The sequence below is a fragment of the Chamaea fasciata genome, unplaced genomic scaffold (genome assembly GCF_029207755.1).
Source record: "Chamaea fasciata isolate MVZ Bird 193981 ecotype frontalis unplaced genomic scaffold, bChaFas1.0.hap1 SCAF_2, whole genome shotgun sequence".
Taxonomy (NCBI): Eukaryota; Metazoa; Chordata; class Aves; order Passeriformes; family Sylviidae; genus Chamaea; species Chamaea fasciata.
This window is the reverse complement of record NW_027094087.1, coordinates 90,977,799-90,995,462: the sequence shown is the minus strand read 5'-3', so window position 1 is coordinate 90,995,462 and position 17,664 is coordinate 90,977,799.

Here is a 17,664-nt window from a genome sequence, read left to right as displayed (position 1 = left end):
CCATGCTATAACTTCCTTAGGGAATGGAAAAAAAATCATGCTAAACCACCACAGGAGGATACTGTTTCCCTGTTACTTGTGTCATGGTTTCTACACAGAGGAAAGGCTGACCTGCAATCCAGCTGTGAATAGAACAAAAATGTCCCACAAAGGTGTTGGTCTGTGTAAGCAGGAGACTAGGACCACTAAGCATGTCATGGCATCGTAAATTCATGGCATCACGAATAGTCCAGGCACAGTCCAGACACAAATTCCACTTCCAACACCACCACCCACTCAGAATTTGTGCTTAGCTGAAGCCTATCTCCAAAACTTTAAGGAAGGACAATTTTTCTGCGTCCCTACCACCACTACTGAAAAGCAGTCCGTCCTGGGAGAACTCCTCTGTGGTTTGTTCATGGATAGCTAGAACTGTAAAAATGGATATTCTTTTATCAGCTAATGAATGGCAACTAAATCTCTTTTCAACTTCCTCCAAAAAATCAAACACCTCAGGTATCTCAACACCTGAAGCCTCTCTATTTTTTATCTACTTTATAGTCACTGATATGTCATGGTTCTCATCAGATAACGTGGCAACCTGATATAACAGCAGTATTCCTTTAATCTAAATCAGATTAAATAAGCAATGTTTTTAATGAGTTTTGCATATAAACAAATTAGTTGGTTTCTCTGGCTTTGTAAATCTCATTCATTCATTCTCAGAAGTTTTTACTAACTCTGTCTTCATTATTTGAATTTCATATTAAACGTATGGGAATGAGCCAGACCTTTTATCTTACCATAATAAACATCTTGTAGTGTAAAAATGAACACAGATCAACCAAAGCATATGTCTGGTATTCCCTTCATGTGCTCTAACACCTGGCAAAATTATTCATTAATTCAACAGCCGCATTTAAAAGCAACAGTTCAAAGGCCTGTGAATGGTAAAATAACATGTTCAGAACTCAAGAGCTCTTCAGCAGTGTCAGAGTTTAGAGAAAGAACCATTTCCTGTGAGATGGAGGGCTAGGGAGAGCGAAATAGCAGTTAGGAGGACCTCCACTCTGTAAACTTGTTTCTTCAGTGTCTGGCAAGGGCAGCAGATACTAGATGACAAGCATTTAAGAAGAGAATTTTCCACACTAAAGTTTCTTTATAAAGAAAATTTCCTTGGGTTATGTGATTTGTTTTTTCTCCCATCAGGAGATAGTCACCAGGTGAAAAGTGACTCATGAAATAAACAGAAAACATACAAAGCAAAAGAAGGATTAGGACTTTTGGTGCAATACTTTTTGATGTGTTAGAAGATGACTGGTATATCATTTAGCTTCTATCAGCTGAAAAGTGTAACATGTGCTTGTCACACAGAGCTATTTACACAGTTCTTGTGTTTGTCTGTAGCAGATGAAATGCACCCTATGCAAGAAGCTGTCCCAAACTGGATTTGCTGCACCTCAAATGTCTTCATCCTTGAGAAGCATTTCTCGCCAAAGACTGATTCCTACTTTTTTTTGGAAGCTCTATATATAGATCTAAATAGTATGTTCAGTTCTTCATGGAAGCAAATAATTCCCAAGCTTTGATCTTTTGGATGCTTTTACATAGGGAATTTGTATGAACTCAGGGCATAAAGAGTTGGGCTTAAGTGCCATCCTTAACACAATCCCAAACACCCATAAGTATCTGCAGCTTGGAAGGACCACACTTAAACATGACTGCCCACATTTACTCAGATCACTACATGCCCAAGACTGCCTTCTAGGGACAGAAATGTCAAATCCATGACAGAGCAGCCAGTGCAGGGCCCTATTTATACATTCATGCTGCATAGAAAAATGTGTTATTGGATTTATAATCTAGTGACTCACAGATGTTCCAAGTCTTACAATGCACATTGTAGGATGTAGAGCATGTGATGGATGAAGAAGGCCATGTACCCATGTCCACCAAAGAGTTTAAAGAGCCCTTCTAAAGCTGTTCAGTTCCAAGATTTTTGCTTTTGATACGAGCAAATGTTTTCATTTCAGGGAGCCTGCTTCTTTGCAGGAGTGCAAAGGAGTGCTACAGACTTGAGTTTCAAGAGCTGATATATCTTTTATAACAATTTATTTCTCCCCTGTAAAATTACATACCATCATAAGAGGCCTCATGCAAGCTTACTGAAGTTCACTGACATCTTTCAACGGGAATAAAATCTCCCATAGACTGCAGTGAACACTGAATCAAACCTTAGGTGAGGCAGTTTACAAGATTCAGAAATTATTTTTATTTATCTCACCATTTTCTTTCCTTTGGTGATGGTGTATTTCTCATACAATAAATTACTGAAACATGGACTCTCATTTACATCTTAAGACAGTATCTCCAGAGGATGGAAGCAATTATTCCATAGCACCTTTCACCTTCTTCAGTCTATGTAATTTTAAATGCCTCCATCCATTAAGTGATTTTAAATTGATCTTCTCCCTTAAATCCCCAGTCTTTCCTCTCAAGGTTATTCAATTATATGTGTTGTATTGGGTAGCGTTCCATTAAAGGTTTTCATGTTTTTGATCCAGTAATAAGTGCAATCCTTGGGTGAAGGAGAGGCAGCTGATGGTCTTCTGTGTTTATTTTGAGACATATTTTTTTCTGCATTAAATTGTACAGACAGAAAATTCAGGTCTTTTTAAAAATCTGGGGTTTTTTACTTTTTATTTGAACTGTTTGTTTTATCCACCCTCTAAGATGCAAACGGCTGGATTTGTTTTATACAGATATTTTTTCATAATTAAAAAATGAGGAATTAATTCAAGTCTAAATTTCCAAAAAGGTAATTTTTAAATGGAAATTGTGCATTTCTAAGTAGCATAAAACAAGAGAGCTGCATCAAATGTGCTGAACCCCTGTAAATGTCCACTGATCTCAGAAGGAATAGCAACTACTTGAATGAACTACTTCAAAGAATGAAACTTTGAAGTCACACTTCTACACACACTACTTTGAAAAAACAATCCCTCATTTCAGTTTCCCACTCTACAGCAAGGAAAGACTTCTTGATATGGAAGGAATCTTTTCTAAAGGTTTACCCTGTTTTTTAACTAAGTCAGAGCAAGATCAGCTCAATATGCTATGATGCTAAGATTGCATAAAGATTAACATATTATGCTGGAATCAAAATAGACACCTTATGAACCACATTTGCAAACAGGTTAAAAGGAAATCATATTCAGATACACAGGAAGGAAAATTTCTGTCATTACTGTTTTCCCATGAATTTCACAAGTGGCTGACTGTAAATAGAAGCAGTTAACATCCTCCTCTCATTGCCTTGAAATGGAACTGCAGATGATGTGGCATTTGGCACTGTGACCTGTTTCAGATGTCTGTCACAATGTAATGTGTTTAGTCTCTGTATGAAAAACAACAAGAAATCCAGTATGGGAGCAGAGGTGACATATTGCAAGAGCTCACCTTACAACAGGTGCTGATCCAGGGATACAACCACTGTGTCAGGCTGAGAAGCACAGCCCCATTAACACTGGCATAATGAAGGAAGACAAATGCTTCTGCAGTAGATGACAAGTGGATAGAATGTCCATGCTTGTACCGCTTTCAATTTGGATCACAGGTACTTTGCTAGGCTGCATTGTATTACAAGTGGTTAAACTGAGGCAATGGCTCTTCTCTCACCCATGATTATTGCCTAATAGAGTAAAACTGAACACACTCATCCCTTAACTCCAGAGAATTTTTTACTAGGTCACGTCACTGACTTCCAGTTAATTTATTCTGATTAAATGAGAGCTGCATAAGGACCATGGTGTATCTAGGTTACATGTATTCAGCCATTCAATCCTCATTATCTTTGGGGTTTATAACTACAAATATCAAAAATTACTATAGGCTTGGTCAGTGGTGAACTAGATGCTTCATTGGATCACAGAATCATGGAACGGCCTAGGTTGGAAGGGACCTTAAATATCACCTAATTTCAAACTCTCAGCTGTGGGCAGGGGCACCTTTCACTAGACCAAGTTGCTCAAAGTCCCATCCATACTGGCCTTGAATAGTTCCAGGGATGAGGCATCCACGGTAGCTCTGGGCAACTTGTTTCAGTATCTCACCACCCTTCCAGTCAATGCTTTAATTGTTGCAGGAAACAGACTCCTAGTTCTGCTAATTTACATTAGGTGACATTTGATTCCTTAGGATGTCTTTGAGTATAAAGCTCTGGCAAGCTTCATTGACCTCAGCTGACATGTAAGTAGTGGAAATTACCTAAAGCATATCTAAGATCCATTGAATCAGTGAAAGTATCTCTCACACAAATCAAGCTTAGGTTTCCCAGTAGCCAGTCATCATCCACAGCAGCCTCTACCTAACATAATCACAGGGTCACTATCTATGTGCCTGCTTCTCAAGTCATAATGGTAGCATATTTGTATAGTGTTTCCACTTTTTTTTTTCTTTTGGCCCTTTCTTGCAGCTGCTGGTTAGTAGCATTTTCCTCTCATTTTGTTCCATGCAACCTCTTTGCACTGAATCCCAGATGCATGTGAAATGGCCACAAAAGAACTATCTGGGTTAAATGAGTACTAAACAGGTTTAAAATTAGTGCTTATTGTTTGGAAGCAGATGCAAGCTTCAAACAAATGCAAAACATCGATGCAAATGCAAAAAGGAGAGCAATTTGAAAATCAGATTCTAAGTACTTGATTCTATAGGTTGTTTTTTCTAGTAGTAATACCCAGAACAGTTCTGTTAATGTAATGGAAGCTCATTGAATAACTACTCTACCAGCATTTGTGTCTGCAGAGTTCATGAATCAGCAAAATAACTCAGGTTCCCTGCTATTCTCATTTTAATGAACTGTTAACTCTACAAAGCTACTCTTTTAGAAGCTAGAAAACACTGCTATGTCTGTGTTACATTCTACAGAAATTGTTATTAGCTTACATTTATTTTCGCTGTTTTTCTTTTTTTCTTTATCTTTTGCATTTTTTTTTTTTTGAGAGAGAGCTACTTGTATTTAGAATCAGTCCTGAAGATCTACAGTGTGAAGTCTAGTGTGTTTCATCTTTCCATACTTCATGCAAATTGATAGCAGCATATGAAGGGAATGTCTGTGACAAATTTCTTCAACCACACCACTGATAAAATACCTATCTTCTTCTGAATTTTCATTCTTTATCCTGTGGTGCAACTTGAAACAAAACCAAGCAGTGTTTTTGTCATATCATTTGAGGTAATGTCATGGAGGGGGTTTGCTCTAGGCGTTAGCAAAACAACAGGTTCCTAGCCTGGCAGATGAATAACAGTGACAAAATCATGGTTTCAGATGACCAGGGCTGGGTGGGCGGTGCTCACAGCCAGGCACAGAATGACAGTCGCTCCCTAGGTACTGGGGAAATGGCTGCTTGCCTCAGGAGCAGAAGCAGTCAGTTCCCCCAGTCTGGTGCCCTGAAATTAATTTATTAATTTATTTGTCATACATCATTTTCATAACTTTTATTGCATTCAATTTGGTTTTGCCTTGTGAAACCTTGAACTGGCTCTAAGAATTGATGAGTGATGAACTCTGGAAACATGGTGCACAAGAGGCAGGGACCATCCAGAGTATCACCCCTAGAAATTCAAGTTCCCTCTGCAAAGAACAGAGGAAATGTATAAACTTCTCCAAGCAACCTTCTCTGCCAGTATGGTCCAGCTGTGACCCAGTGGATTTTCCTCTGAACCCTCGGTATCGTTTGCTTTCTCTATAAGGAGCAGTTACAAAACTACTTGGCATAGATAAATAAACAGTGTTTAGGTCACAACACACTGCCAGTTGCATTGCTCCCTGGGACACCTCAACAAACAAGTTAGTTCTGCAGGACTGCTTGATCATTTATCCTGAAAGACTTTTTAAGACCTGCTCTTAGAAATTACTTTAAATTGTCACTTGTATGGAGTGCAGTGCTGAGATGGAAATTAACTTTCCATAAGTTTCTATGAAGTGCACTAAAAGTCTGTCATTGTATGCTGATTAAAATAGCTGTGATTTTGGTGCAGGTACCCAGCCACTGAAATCAGAACAGGGACAGCAGATAGTTTCAGAAATGATTCTGAATATAGGTCAGGTCTAATGGTTTTTCGGAAGGGTTTTTATTTAATGACAGTATTTGGGGAGAAATGGAGTAGAAAACCATGGAAATGAAATGGCCATTATTCCCCAAAGTATTGTTGCCAGCAACCTTTTGTGGCTTACAGTTTAGATGCTCACTGAGATTCTTTTTCATTGCAAGCCACATTCACTTCTTCACATTATCCATGTCACTGGACTCTAGTGCCTCTAATTTTACCTCTGTTGCTTGCTTATTTGGGCTCATTCAAACTCGTTGGAAACCATTACATTTTTTACAATTTTAACTGATCATCATTTTCTAAACATTACTTTTTAACCTACATAATCTTTTCCTGTATTGGTAAATATCAGAGGTGTGAATAGATGTGGAAGTCAGAGCATGAAGAACCTATTTTCCTTTAAAATATATGCTTGGGACATGAATAAAATAAACGTATTTGACAGGATGGCTTATGCTCATTTTAAAAGCATAGAGACTGCTCTTACATGCCATAATAGCACTGCAGAGTAGGGAGCTGTATCTTGGTCCCTGGTGCCACAAAGAGAATAAAGATTGCAAGTTAGTGCTGACATTTCTGGTTTCAGGAATGAGGAAATTTCCCTTTCCCACCAGCTGGAATTATTTTTGGGTACCTGACCTTAGTGGAGCTCTTTCAGTATGTTCCTAGAAACCACCTGAACTCAGTTTTCTTTTACCTCCATGGTATTTTTGGAAGGAAACACCAAAAATACTATGGCATCTCTCTCTCTCTATCATCACCTAACCCTTGAACTCTGCAGCAAGATTTACCACAGATCTGAATGCCATCAGGTTACAGCTATGATTCCTCCTTATTTATTTCTGCCTTCATCCCCAGCCCATGCTTCAGTCATGGGCAGCCCAAAAGTTATCACACAAGTATATCTTTCTCCAGACATGGAGTCATTACTGTCATTAAGGTGAGGTAAAGGCAGATGCTGATCTTAAACCTGTATCAAGAACTGTAGGACAGTCCTGAAGACACCCAGACTGTGACAGTGAGAATTAGTACTGCTGTGACAACATTGAGGAGAGATACAGACCAAAAGAAAATTTGGACTTTCTTGCAATCCACATAGTTGCACTGGAAGTATTTTTAGTACCCAACTGCTGACTATTGGTCATAAATACCTGTTTTGTCTTATTTGTAAGTTGTAATAATCTTGTTTAAAATTCTTTTTTTTTTCAGATTTTATTATTTCTACAGAAACATAGGGTTCTAGGGATGTATCCATGGATAGTTTATATCTGAGTGTTGTGAAGCTCAGCACTGTCCAACTAGAAGCCAGCAGAATGATTTACAAAGTATTTACTATCACAATATACACTACGAAACAAATTTCTATACAACTCAACCTCCTGGTTGCTGGAAAACAGAGCCCTTCTGTTGTGTCTGAAATCTTAAAATTTTGGCTTTGTGCTCACCACTTATCTCAAGGGGAAAAAATGAAGGCACACTTTTTGCTAGAATTAAATCATTCCTGCTGAAAAGAAGGTAGACTATAATATTTACAAGTTGCTTCAAAGGATGTTTGTAGGGGCCATCTACAAATCAACGATTCCTGAGAACTTTTTAGAACATGCTGTTCACACATGTGATCTGCTAGAGAAGAATAGCTTTGAGCCATGACTTCCAAAGCATACGAAAACTGCTTTCTAGACTGTATGACCTCTGTCAAATCCAAGGTCCACAGTGATGTTCCTCCCCATTCAGAACACCCACAGCATGGACAAATGAATATACAGAAATATTGCAGTGTTTGTCTTTTTATGAAGCATGATACAAACCCTCCCCTCTCAAGAACCTTTACTACATCACTGTGAGATATCCCACAAAATACCTCTTCAGCCTATATAAATGAGCCTCTACAATTATGATAGATACATTATATGCATCATAGGTAGAAAGAGAAAGGAAGGGAGAGGGACTCTCTACACCTTATTTCTGTGTGGATGAAAAAAGCCAAATACAAACAAAGGGAATTGGGAAAAAAGTAAAGGAATAGTTACTCTCTGAAAATATAGTGAGATTATTTTAAAATGAAACTTGCATCATAGTGAGACAAAAAAGTTGTCATAGGGAAAAAACCTACACCCATTCCTAGAGACAACAGAAAGTGAAGAAAAAGAATAGTTAATGAGAAAAATCTTAATTCAGTGTTTTGCAGGTGTACAAATACATTTCCCATTATGACCTAAAGATTATGATTGTCAGATTTCTGTATATTCAGATGAGTGTGTTAATTAAGTAGCATTAACTATAAAGGAACAAATTCTAAGGGAAGCAAATTAAAATAGTACCCATTCAGACATTATCATGAATAAATATGTAAAAAATGGAAAATTGAAACTGACTCTACTTGAATAACTGGAGAAGGTCACAGATGTGATTTTTTCCCTTCCATTTTTAGCATTATGGAATATGAAAGCTGAAGTAAGAAATTAAGAAGAAAGAGAATAAGCAGTATCGAGACACCACCATTAGTGGCATATGCTGTGGACCTATCCAGCCATGGTAAGAGCTGTGTGTCCTTAGAGTTACACAGCAGCCTGCATGTCCTGTAGCAAACTACATGTTTAGAGGAAATCTGGCTTGGACCTTAAGTCTTCAGAGCATTACAAGACATCTGAGCAAGGAACATGGACTTCTGAGAAATACTTTCTTACATACTCACAGACCTCTTAGAAGTCTCCAGTTTCCAGTGCTGAAGAAGGGAACAACAAGAACATAGCTTGCAACTGACATTTTCTTACCAAAATAACATAAGCAAGGTATCTGTGCTGTGGAGAGGTCCTCTTGTAAGAAACTAAAATATCAGACAACAGGGTTTGGAAGGTGGCACAAGGGGAATAGAGTTGTAGAAAACGCAAGAGGCAACAAGAGACATTCTAACAGAAGGCAAGGAAAATAACTGTCATGAAGAAAGTGTGTGGGCACTGGCAGAGGTGCCACAGAGCCTGTGGAATCGCAATCCTTGGAGATACTTACTATACTGCTAGACAAGCCCCTGAGCAACCACTTCTAGCCACGAAGTTGGGCCTGCTTTGAACTTTGGGCTAAGCAGACAGCCTCCAGAAGACACTGTCAACCTCATTCCTGAATTACTGTTGGGATTACCCAAAATGCCAGGAGGAGGACTTTTTCACATATGTGAAACAAATCTCTCCCCCGTGAAGTAAAATAAAGCAGTAGTACAATATTTATTTACACTTCTGAGGTACTCAAAATGCACAAGAAGCTCGTATATCCATCCATCTAGCATATATCCATCAACAAGCTATATTTACCCCAGAAATATTGCAGTCTGAAGTAGAGACAAAGACAGGTGAGAAGTATTGGAAAAGAACTAGGTTATGGCATAATATCCAAGCAGAGAAGATCACTCTAGATAATGAGACTGTAGTATGACAGCATGGTTGTTATTTGCACTGCTCATCCATGTGGAAACAATGGGACACAAAACTCAATCACAGTGTACTTATAATCTCTCACAGGTCTTAAAAACTAAACACAGCTATTTGCTGTGTTTACTGGCTGGAATTTTCTTTTTTAAGACCCATATATTCCACAAAGTCTTCGGGAAAACTGAAGAAACATTACAAAAGCAAAAACACTGTGAGTGTTGCACGGCTTAGTATGATCATTTAACACTGGGCTCAGTGGTTCAGGATTCACAACACTAAAATTTAAACTGGGATTTGCCATATTTCTAAGTATGATAATATAATCATTTAAGAGAATAATCATACATGTCTTCATTTAGTTTCCTCCAGTTTCAATCACTCATCATTTCATGTGTGAACTTTCTTTCTGAAGGTGCTAATTTAATTGAAAGCATTGAAAGACTACTTTGCTTGTTCATTTTGTGAACATAAGTTTATAGGGTGCAGGGTGGATCCAAAATAAGATCAAAACCATTGCAAATCTCAAAAGTATCGCGTTTATGTATACACACCAGAGAAGTCGCAAAGGTACCTTCATCCCTGTTTCTATACATATATCTGTGCAAGCAAGTCAAAAGTAGCACAGAGCAGTCCGGCATCATGATTCTATTTAAGCCTCCATGGGCTTTGTGAAAGAGAGGCCTGTCTTACCCACAAGGCCCAAACACAAATGAATTCAAAAAACCCAAACTAAACAACCCAAAACACTAATCTGGCAGTGCCAGAAAACAGACAAATACCACCTCAGCTTATGCCTATATCTGAACACTGGCAGACAGTGAAAGGGAAATTTTTAAGGTTATGACATCAAAGAATCATTAAAAAAAAAAAAAAAACAAAAAACAAAAAACAAAAAAAAAAAAAAAAAAAAAAAAAAAAAAAAAAAAAAAAAACAAAAAAACATGAAAAGAAATGGGGTTTGCCATGAAGGACATTTTCATAACTACTGACGTCTAATGCATTTATCCAAATGTCTTTGCCTTGGACATCTTAATAGAAGTGATGCTATTCTCAGCCTAATGATTCTATGGTCATGTAGTCAAGCCAGTCTTGGAATCAAGATATGTTTCAGGTCATCCAAGCAATATTAATCATTCTAAGATCTTTAAATCACTAGATCTGCTATATTTGACTTCTGTATTTGTAGCAAATAAAAGAACACTGGAATGTATTAAAAGACCTAAATAGCTCATTTTCTCTACTTCAGTCACTACTCACAGGCCCTTCACTTAAATACAGGAAAGTAATGAAAACTGCAAAGCAGAAGGGATTGCTATTTAAATAATCATACACTAGTGTTTGTACGTACCATACACTGATGCTGCAGTTTTGGACAGGATTGGACCACCTGCTTTGGGCAGAACATTAACTCATGCTGACCTAGAGCTAAAATTTACTTAGATTGAAAACTGAGATTACACTTTTTTTTAAAAAAAAAAACAAATCTGTATTTATTCCATTTGAATTCTACCTAGTTTCATGTGGTGCAGTGAGAATGAGCAGATGCAAAATCAGCAATGGTAACCACTTAAGTGTTTTCCAATTGATTAACAGAAAGAGCAGATAACTAAGCAAAAGAGGCATTAAAAAAGAAACTTGGGGGAAAAAAAGCAAGTTTACATGGCAGGTTTTAAGATTGTTATTCTATCAGAGACATGTCCTTTGGAGAAAGGAATTCAAATTGAAGACAATAGCACAATTTATAAGATGTAAAAGACAGGACATTATCTAAATACCTGCGAAGCAGGATGGTTTTGAAAGAATCAGTGGTTCCACTGGGCCTTCTGGAAGGGAAAGATCAGTAAATGGGGATGAAGCCACCACACCTGTCAAAAGTTCTTTTTGTTTCAAGATTGTCAGGGAAAATGTCTGTTCTCCTTATCATATAAAGAAGAAGCTCTGTTAGAAATTAAAGCTTTAGAGCTTTTATTTAAGAGCTTTTATAAGAAAATACTTTAATTAGTCTTAAAACACCAAAGAATTAAAACTTGATTCATGAGGACATTAGTGGGTTTAATTGCTGTCTCATCACCACTCTCAGGAAAAAGTAATCCAGACCTTAGACCCTTGCAGTTTTGATCCACAATGTGTACTCAGGACCCTGGGTATTGTGCAAGGAAACTTCACAGTCCTGAGCATGCTGAGGTCCTCAGTGGTATGCTGTGATTTTCGTAAGAAAGTTGTTCTCTGACCATCCCTCACAGACCCCCTGCTGCTTCTTCTAAATATGACACCTTGCATGGGCCACTCCCAGATCAGGATTGTGGTTAGACTGTTAAGGAATTGTCTCTGTTCTGTTACATCAAGGGGAGGCTCTATTTTTCTGTTGTCTCTTTGACTGACACTGGGACGAGCTTTCAGCCCATGAGAGAGATGTCATGAGATTTTGAGACAATAGCAGTTCAGAAAAGTATGTAGACTGAGGAACACCTACTCAAATCAGACTCATCTGCTGAACTATCTCGTGGCTGATCATGGATCTTAGCCAGGGAATGTGGCACATCCATTTTAAATTAGACCACACAACTCCCCACTGCTCCATGTTTATTATATCATTCTAATATGAATTCAAATAGGGAAAAGGCTATTCTTACAGAATAAACAAACCCTCTTTCTTGGTCTGTGTCAGTTTAGCTCAAGGAAGAGTTGAACACAAGATTTCTGGTCCCTTCCTGAGAGGAAGGTGCTGAGTTACTGCCAGGGAGTCTGAGCCCACTGAAGAGTCTGCTCCTCCCACAGTATAATCAATGATGGATAAAAGCTTTTTTTATTTTGTTAACGTGAACTCTGGTGAAGTTACCCTCCTCTTGGTTTGTAAGAGGTGATGGTTGCAGGTTTACTACTCTTCTTTCAGATAGAGGGAGAAAGCATTCAGTCCTTGTTCTTCTGAGGCTTGTCATTTGGGCAATCTTTCTAAGGATGCCTTTCTAACCCTGGCAGCAGTTTCTCTGTTAGTTCAAATATTTCACCTCTCCATCTGCCTTATTAAATAAAGATCCCGTGGTTGCTTCACCAGTGAACTGGACATAACAGTTGTCTGCCCACAGTGTGAACTGTTTCCTTTGGCTGGAAATGTATGTTAAACTAATGTCCTATTTTTTTCAGCATGAAGTACGTTTTACCAGTTTAAGATGCTGGAATACTTTCAGGAGTTGTGACATCACTTAATATTTCTCATTTTAGTGAAATTTCCAGTATTGAAATTAAATTAATCACAGAGCAAGACTGTGGAGAAAATTGATACAGATGCATACCCATGTGTTACAAGTGACTGTGTAACAGAAATTAACATTAGTGAAGGTTCATATTATGTAAAAAAAGAAATTCACTCTTCAGTCTGAAAAACTCAAGCATCCTACAAGAATGTTCAACAATCAAAGATGACAATAGTTTGGTTTGTTTCATCTACCTTCCCTCCACTAAAATTTGCACTTACGTGCAGGAATAAGTTTCTTATGTTTTCATGGCTGATGCTGCTTCTGTCTACCCTCTGCTGATAGTTAAAGCTTTTGTTAGTTATGAACATCCTTATTTCCTTACATCAACAGGCAGCATTTTGAGGCAGTCTAGGAAATGCCATTAGGAGTAAACAAACACCACTAGGCCTTGTCCTGATTCTGGTGGAAAGCAGCTGCTAGCTTTTGCTTTCTCAGTTGTCAGCTTTGGCAATTGTATTTGCCAAGACAGCTGATTATTCCCTCCTTTCTCTGAACTTCTCATGGGCATTGGCTTCTGGGGTAACAGATCTGATTAAGGAAGATCTTTACTTTTAGAAGTGTGGTTTTGAGTGGAAAATCAGCCCAGTTTTTTGGAGTGTACTGGCGAAATTGCCAGGGTGAGGACCAGATAGAGAAGGGAGCGCAGCCTAAAAACTCCACTCAAAAAACTCAATTTGTTACAGAAAAAAAGGTTGAACTTTCATCCTAGTAAGCCAGTAAAACAATAAATAATAAAAATAATGTTTACAAGGTTATAAACAGGCTTCAAAGTAAACAGTCCATTAAGATGAATAGTAAAGTTTGCATTCCTTCTAGAACTATTGATTCAGTCTGGACGCCTGTAGATTCATGAAAATAGCACTGCAGTGTCCATGTTTTAGAAGATTTTCTTTCTACCGAGAAGTGTTATCTTTCAAAACAAAATAAAAGTTTGAAGTTATAGAAGGCAATTGTCAGAAGCTGTTCCACATATTTTCAGCTTTATGTTATTAAATAAAGTGATTTATTTTTCCCAGTAGTAAGATTTTGACACTTAAGTAACAGCAACGGTTCTGAAAAACAAATAAAATTAAATCAACTTGGAATAAAAATAATGGTCCTATTTAAAAGTACTGTCTTACTCTCTATCAGGCCACCCTGTGAGCAGTTTTGAGAACATTCTGTTGAAAGCAGACATTTATACCTTAATTTTAATGCATACCGCCCTTTCCTTATTATTGTTACTTGTGGAATAGCAGAATCTATTGATCATAAGACATGCCCTTTAACACAAATTTGGGGTGTGGTTTTTTTGTTGTTTTTTTTTTGTTTGTTTGTTTTTTTTTCAAAAAGGCAGTTTTGTGTTCCAAAATCTCATTAAAATTTTGATGTACTTAGATCTGGAAAGAAAGTTCTGGAGGAGCCACTTTTCCTCCATCAATTAGACAAATGATTCACATACAGCCATTTTCACTGTGGACCTAAAGCCAAGTAAAATGAATACAGCCACTGCATTCTGCCGGTGTGAATGTTGTCCAATTGCAAGTTCTCCTTTGCTAATCCACACTACAAACATTCAGATAATATCACTGATAGGTTACAGACTGTAATTTCCAAAACCACAACTTTTTTACAGAGACTGAACTTCAGGAGCTGCTGTCTTTAAAGAAGCAGACATTCTTTTCAACCATTGCAGTCCTTCCTGGAGACAAATTCTGAAGTGGCAGGATACATTATTTAGTTAATATTTTCCATGGGTGCTAGACCATCACTTCTTATATTTTGGACACAGTGGCATACTGTTTACCATCTAGATTGCATATAGATGCACAGGGAGGATGTTCAAAGAATGAGAAGGTCTTTTTTTACCTTTGAAAAAATCTGAGATTTTCCATAAGTAAGATATGACTAATGCCATTTTTTATACAACAAAATCCAGCCTGAGATGCCTTGAAATCAGACAATAACAAGAAGTTATAACAAACTGGAAGCAGGACTTCCCCTGGTGTTTGCTGGAATGGCAGACCCTGATGAAGGGGCCTGTCACACTCAATTAAATAACCTTACACAATCACTAGAATATTTTGTAATATCTTTCCAGAAGCACACTACTTTCAGGTTTCTCTGCCCGGATGTTATGGTTTAATGCCAGCTGGCAGCTAAGCACAATGCACCCACTCTCCCTTTCCCCACCAAGTGGAGAAAAAAGATAGAACCAATAGCTTATAAGAACAGTTTTGTTATTACTATTACAAAAAGAGAGAGAACCATAAAACCCAAGACAGACAAGTGATAAGCAATATATTTGCTGATCACCCACCAACAGATGCCCAGCCTTCCCAAAGCAGGGAATGATTTGGACCAATGCTCCCTGCAGTTTATATACCAAGCATTACATTCTATACTACAAAATGCCCTTTTGGCCAAATCAGGGCAGCCTTCCTGGCCAGGATCCCTCATGGCTTTTTTGCAGCTCCTCATAGGCAGGGAAACTGAACAGTCCTTGACTTAGGGTTAACACTACTTAGCAGAAAACCAGCATCTTATCAACATTATTCTCATACTAAATCCAAAACCCAACACTGTACCAGCTACTAAGGAAAATGTAAACTCTATGTCAGCTGAAACTAGGACACTGGATCTAACTGTTCGCCTATGAATTGCATCAGTCTTGATTCATTCTTGGTACCATTTCTGTGGTTTTGCATGTAGTGTTTTCTCCTGCCAGGAAGATTATAAACCTGGCCAAGAATTACCAGCATTTTTATGCATTCCACATGGCTTGTATAAAAAGGGCATGTCTTGATGACCTGTGCTTTTGTTTAGAATTGTCAGAATTAGTCTTCCATATGTGATTGAAAGAAAGCAAGCTGATTCAAGAATGCAGGGAATTGAATAAAATATGGTCTTACACAGCACTGAGAGTGTCCTGAGAGTGGACTAGAAGGAACACAAGACCACTTCTTTCTGCTGCAAGATTGATAAGTTTGAGCATGGGCCATCTCACTGGCAATACACTGGAGGACTGTCCAGTAGTATTTACTAAGCTCTACCATAGTTTTTTTAAACATTCGTCCAGAATCTTTTATTCTGTCTAACACACGAGGTTCATGAGCCCTGACTGTGACAACCCAGTGGTTTTCCTTATCTGTGGATATTATTAATCCACAAGAAAAATTCCACTTATTCCATTGACTTCTGGTGACTCAGATATAGAATATCAACATTATTCTAAGCAAATACCTTCCTATGTGACAGTAGTATCTTGAACATAACAAAAGGAGACATTATCCCTCAGAGAGTTTGCCTTTTGTAATTTACAATGCCAATCTTAATTTCTGTCCTAAAAAGTTCCCTTTAAAAACTTACACTGACTGGCTTTGCAAAACAGAGCAGTTCATGCTTGACTGCATGGTAAAGGCATTTAAAGGCACTGCTGAAGAACAGGGCAAGCAGACCCTAGACATTGACCTTTCCAGAATTTAGAAATATCGACTGTCTAATGAAAAGTGTGGCAGATCTTCCTAATCAAACAATATGGTAGATATCCTTACCCTAGGGATGCTGCTTGCAGTTTTCTCAAGTTTTGGTTATTTTTTAAAGTATGCTAGCAAGGAAGTCGTTATGGGGATCATGTACATATAAACACTGTGTTACGCTAATGGAACTTCAAGGATGTTGTTTTGCATCTTGCCTAAGAGGCCAAATACATCAATTTTATAATATACTCAACCTGTAAAAGCATTTGTCCTTAAAACTCCAGTCTCCTCACAAAGACAGGTCTCCTATTAATGGAATCAATTAGTAGAGTTCAACATACCAGCAAATGAGAGCAAACAAAGTCAAACAAAATCCTTTTTTGCTTTGGATTTTTTTCATGAAACCTATTGGCTTTTACCTTTCAGACCCATCCCCCCTTACTTGCTGATTGTTTCACTGCCATTATGTCTAAATTAATGATGTGTTTGGCAGTCAGACAACTGATCCAATTGGCTGCAATGTCACATCTGAAAATGCTCATCAGTTCTGCAGCCTACTCATTTTTTTATGACTGACATGAACACAGCCATTGAACAGTGTGCTTGCTCCCGCTCTCCCCACACACTCAGCACACAAACAGCAACATTTACATTAATTTGGTGAATATGCAGCCATGCTTATTGAGTGTGGGGAGTTTCATTGTAGAGGAGTGGGGAGTAGAGGAGTCCAGCAACCATTGCTGGAGGAAAAGTGACTCTGCACCCTCACTCTGGGAGCCCAGCCTGGGGTTGCCCAATCCCTTCTAGAATAAGACAGGGTGTGTTTTTTAGAGGGGGAGCTCTCTTAAGTGGGCAAGCTAGCATAAATTGTATTTCTAACTACTTGGCTGCAGCAAGAAGGCAGAAAAAACAAAGGTGTTCATACCTGTCTCTCTGGCACAGGCTCAACAAAAGGACATACACACCTTGCATTGCTAAAATGGACATTCCTCTCTTCCACCATCCAGGTTATTAACAGTAACAGATAGTACAACAATGAGGACAGACTTCTGTGAAAGTCCGTTTGATTTAGCCTTCCATTTTGACAGTGAAGCATCACTAACTATAGTCTCAGTACACTTTTCAAACTTATTTTCTACATGTCCATTAATTTCTTTGTCATTAATGTTTTTTCCTTTGCTTGCTTGTGTAAATATCATGTGAAACAGTGTCAGTTTCACTAAGATCTGGAAAAGAAAACATCTGTTGTTTCTTGTCAGTGAGCTAGGTGTTACCCACTTTGAGAAATAAATTATATTTGTTTCATGTTGTTTGTTCTTGCCAAATCAATGGGGACCATTTCTCATATCCTTATTTCTCAGGTGCTTAGAAATAATTCATTTGATTGCTCATTTGTTTTAGAAATTGAAGTTACTCAGGTGGTCTGTAATTTCT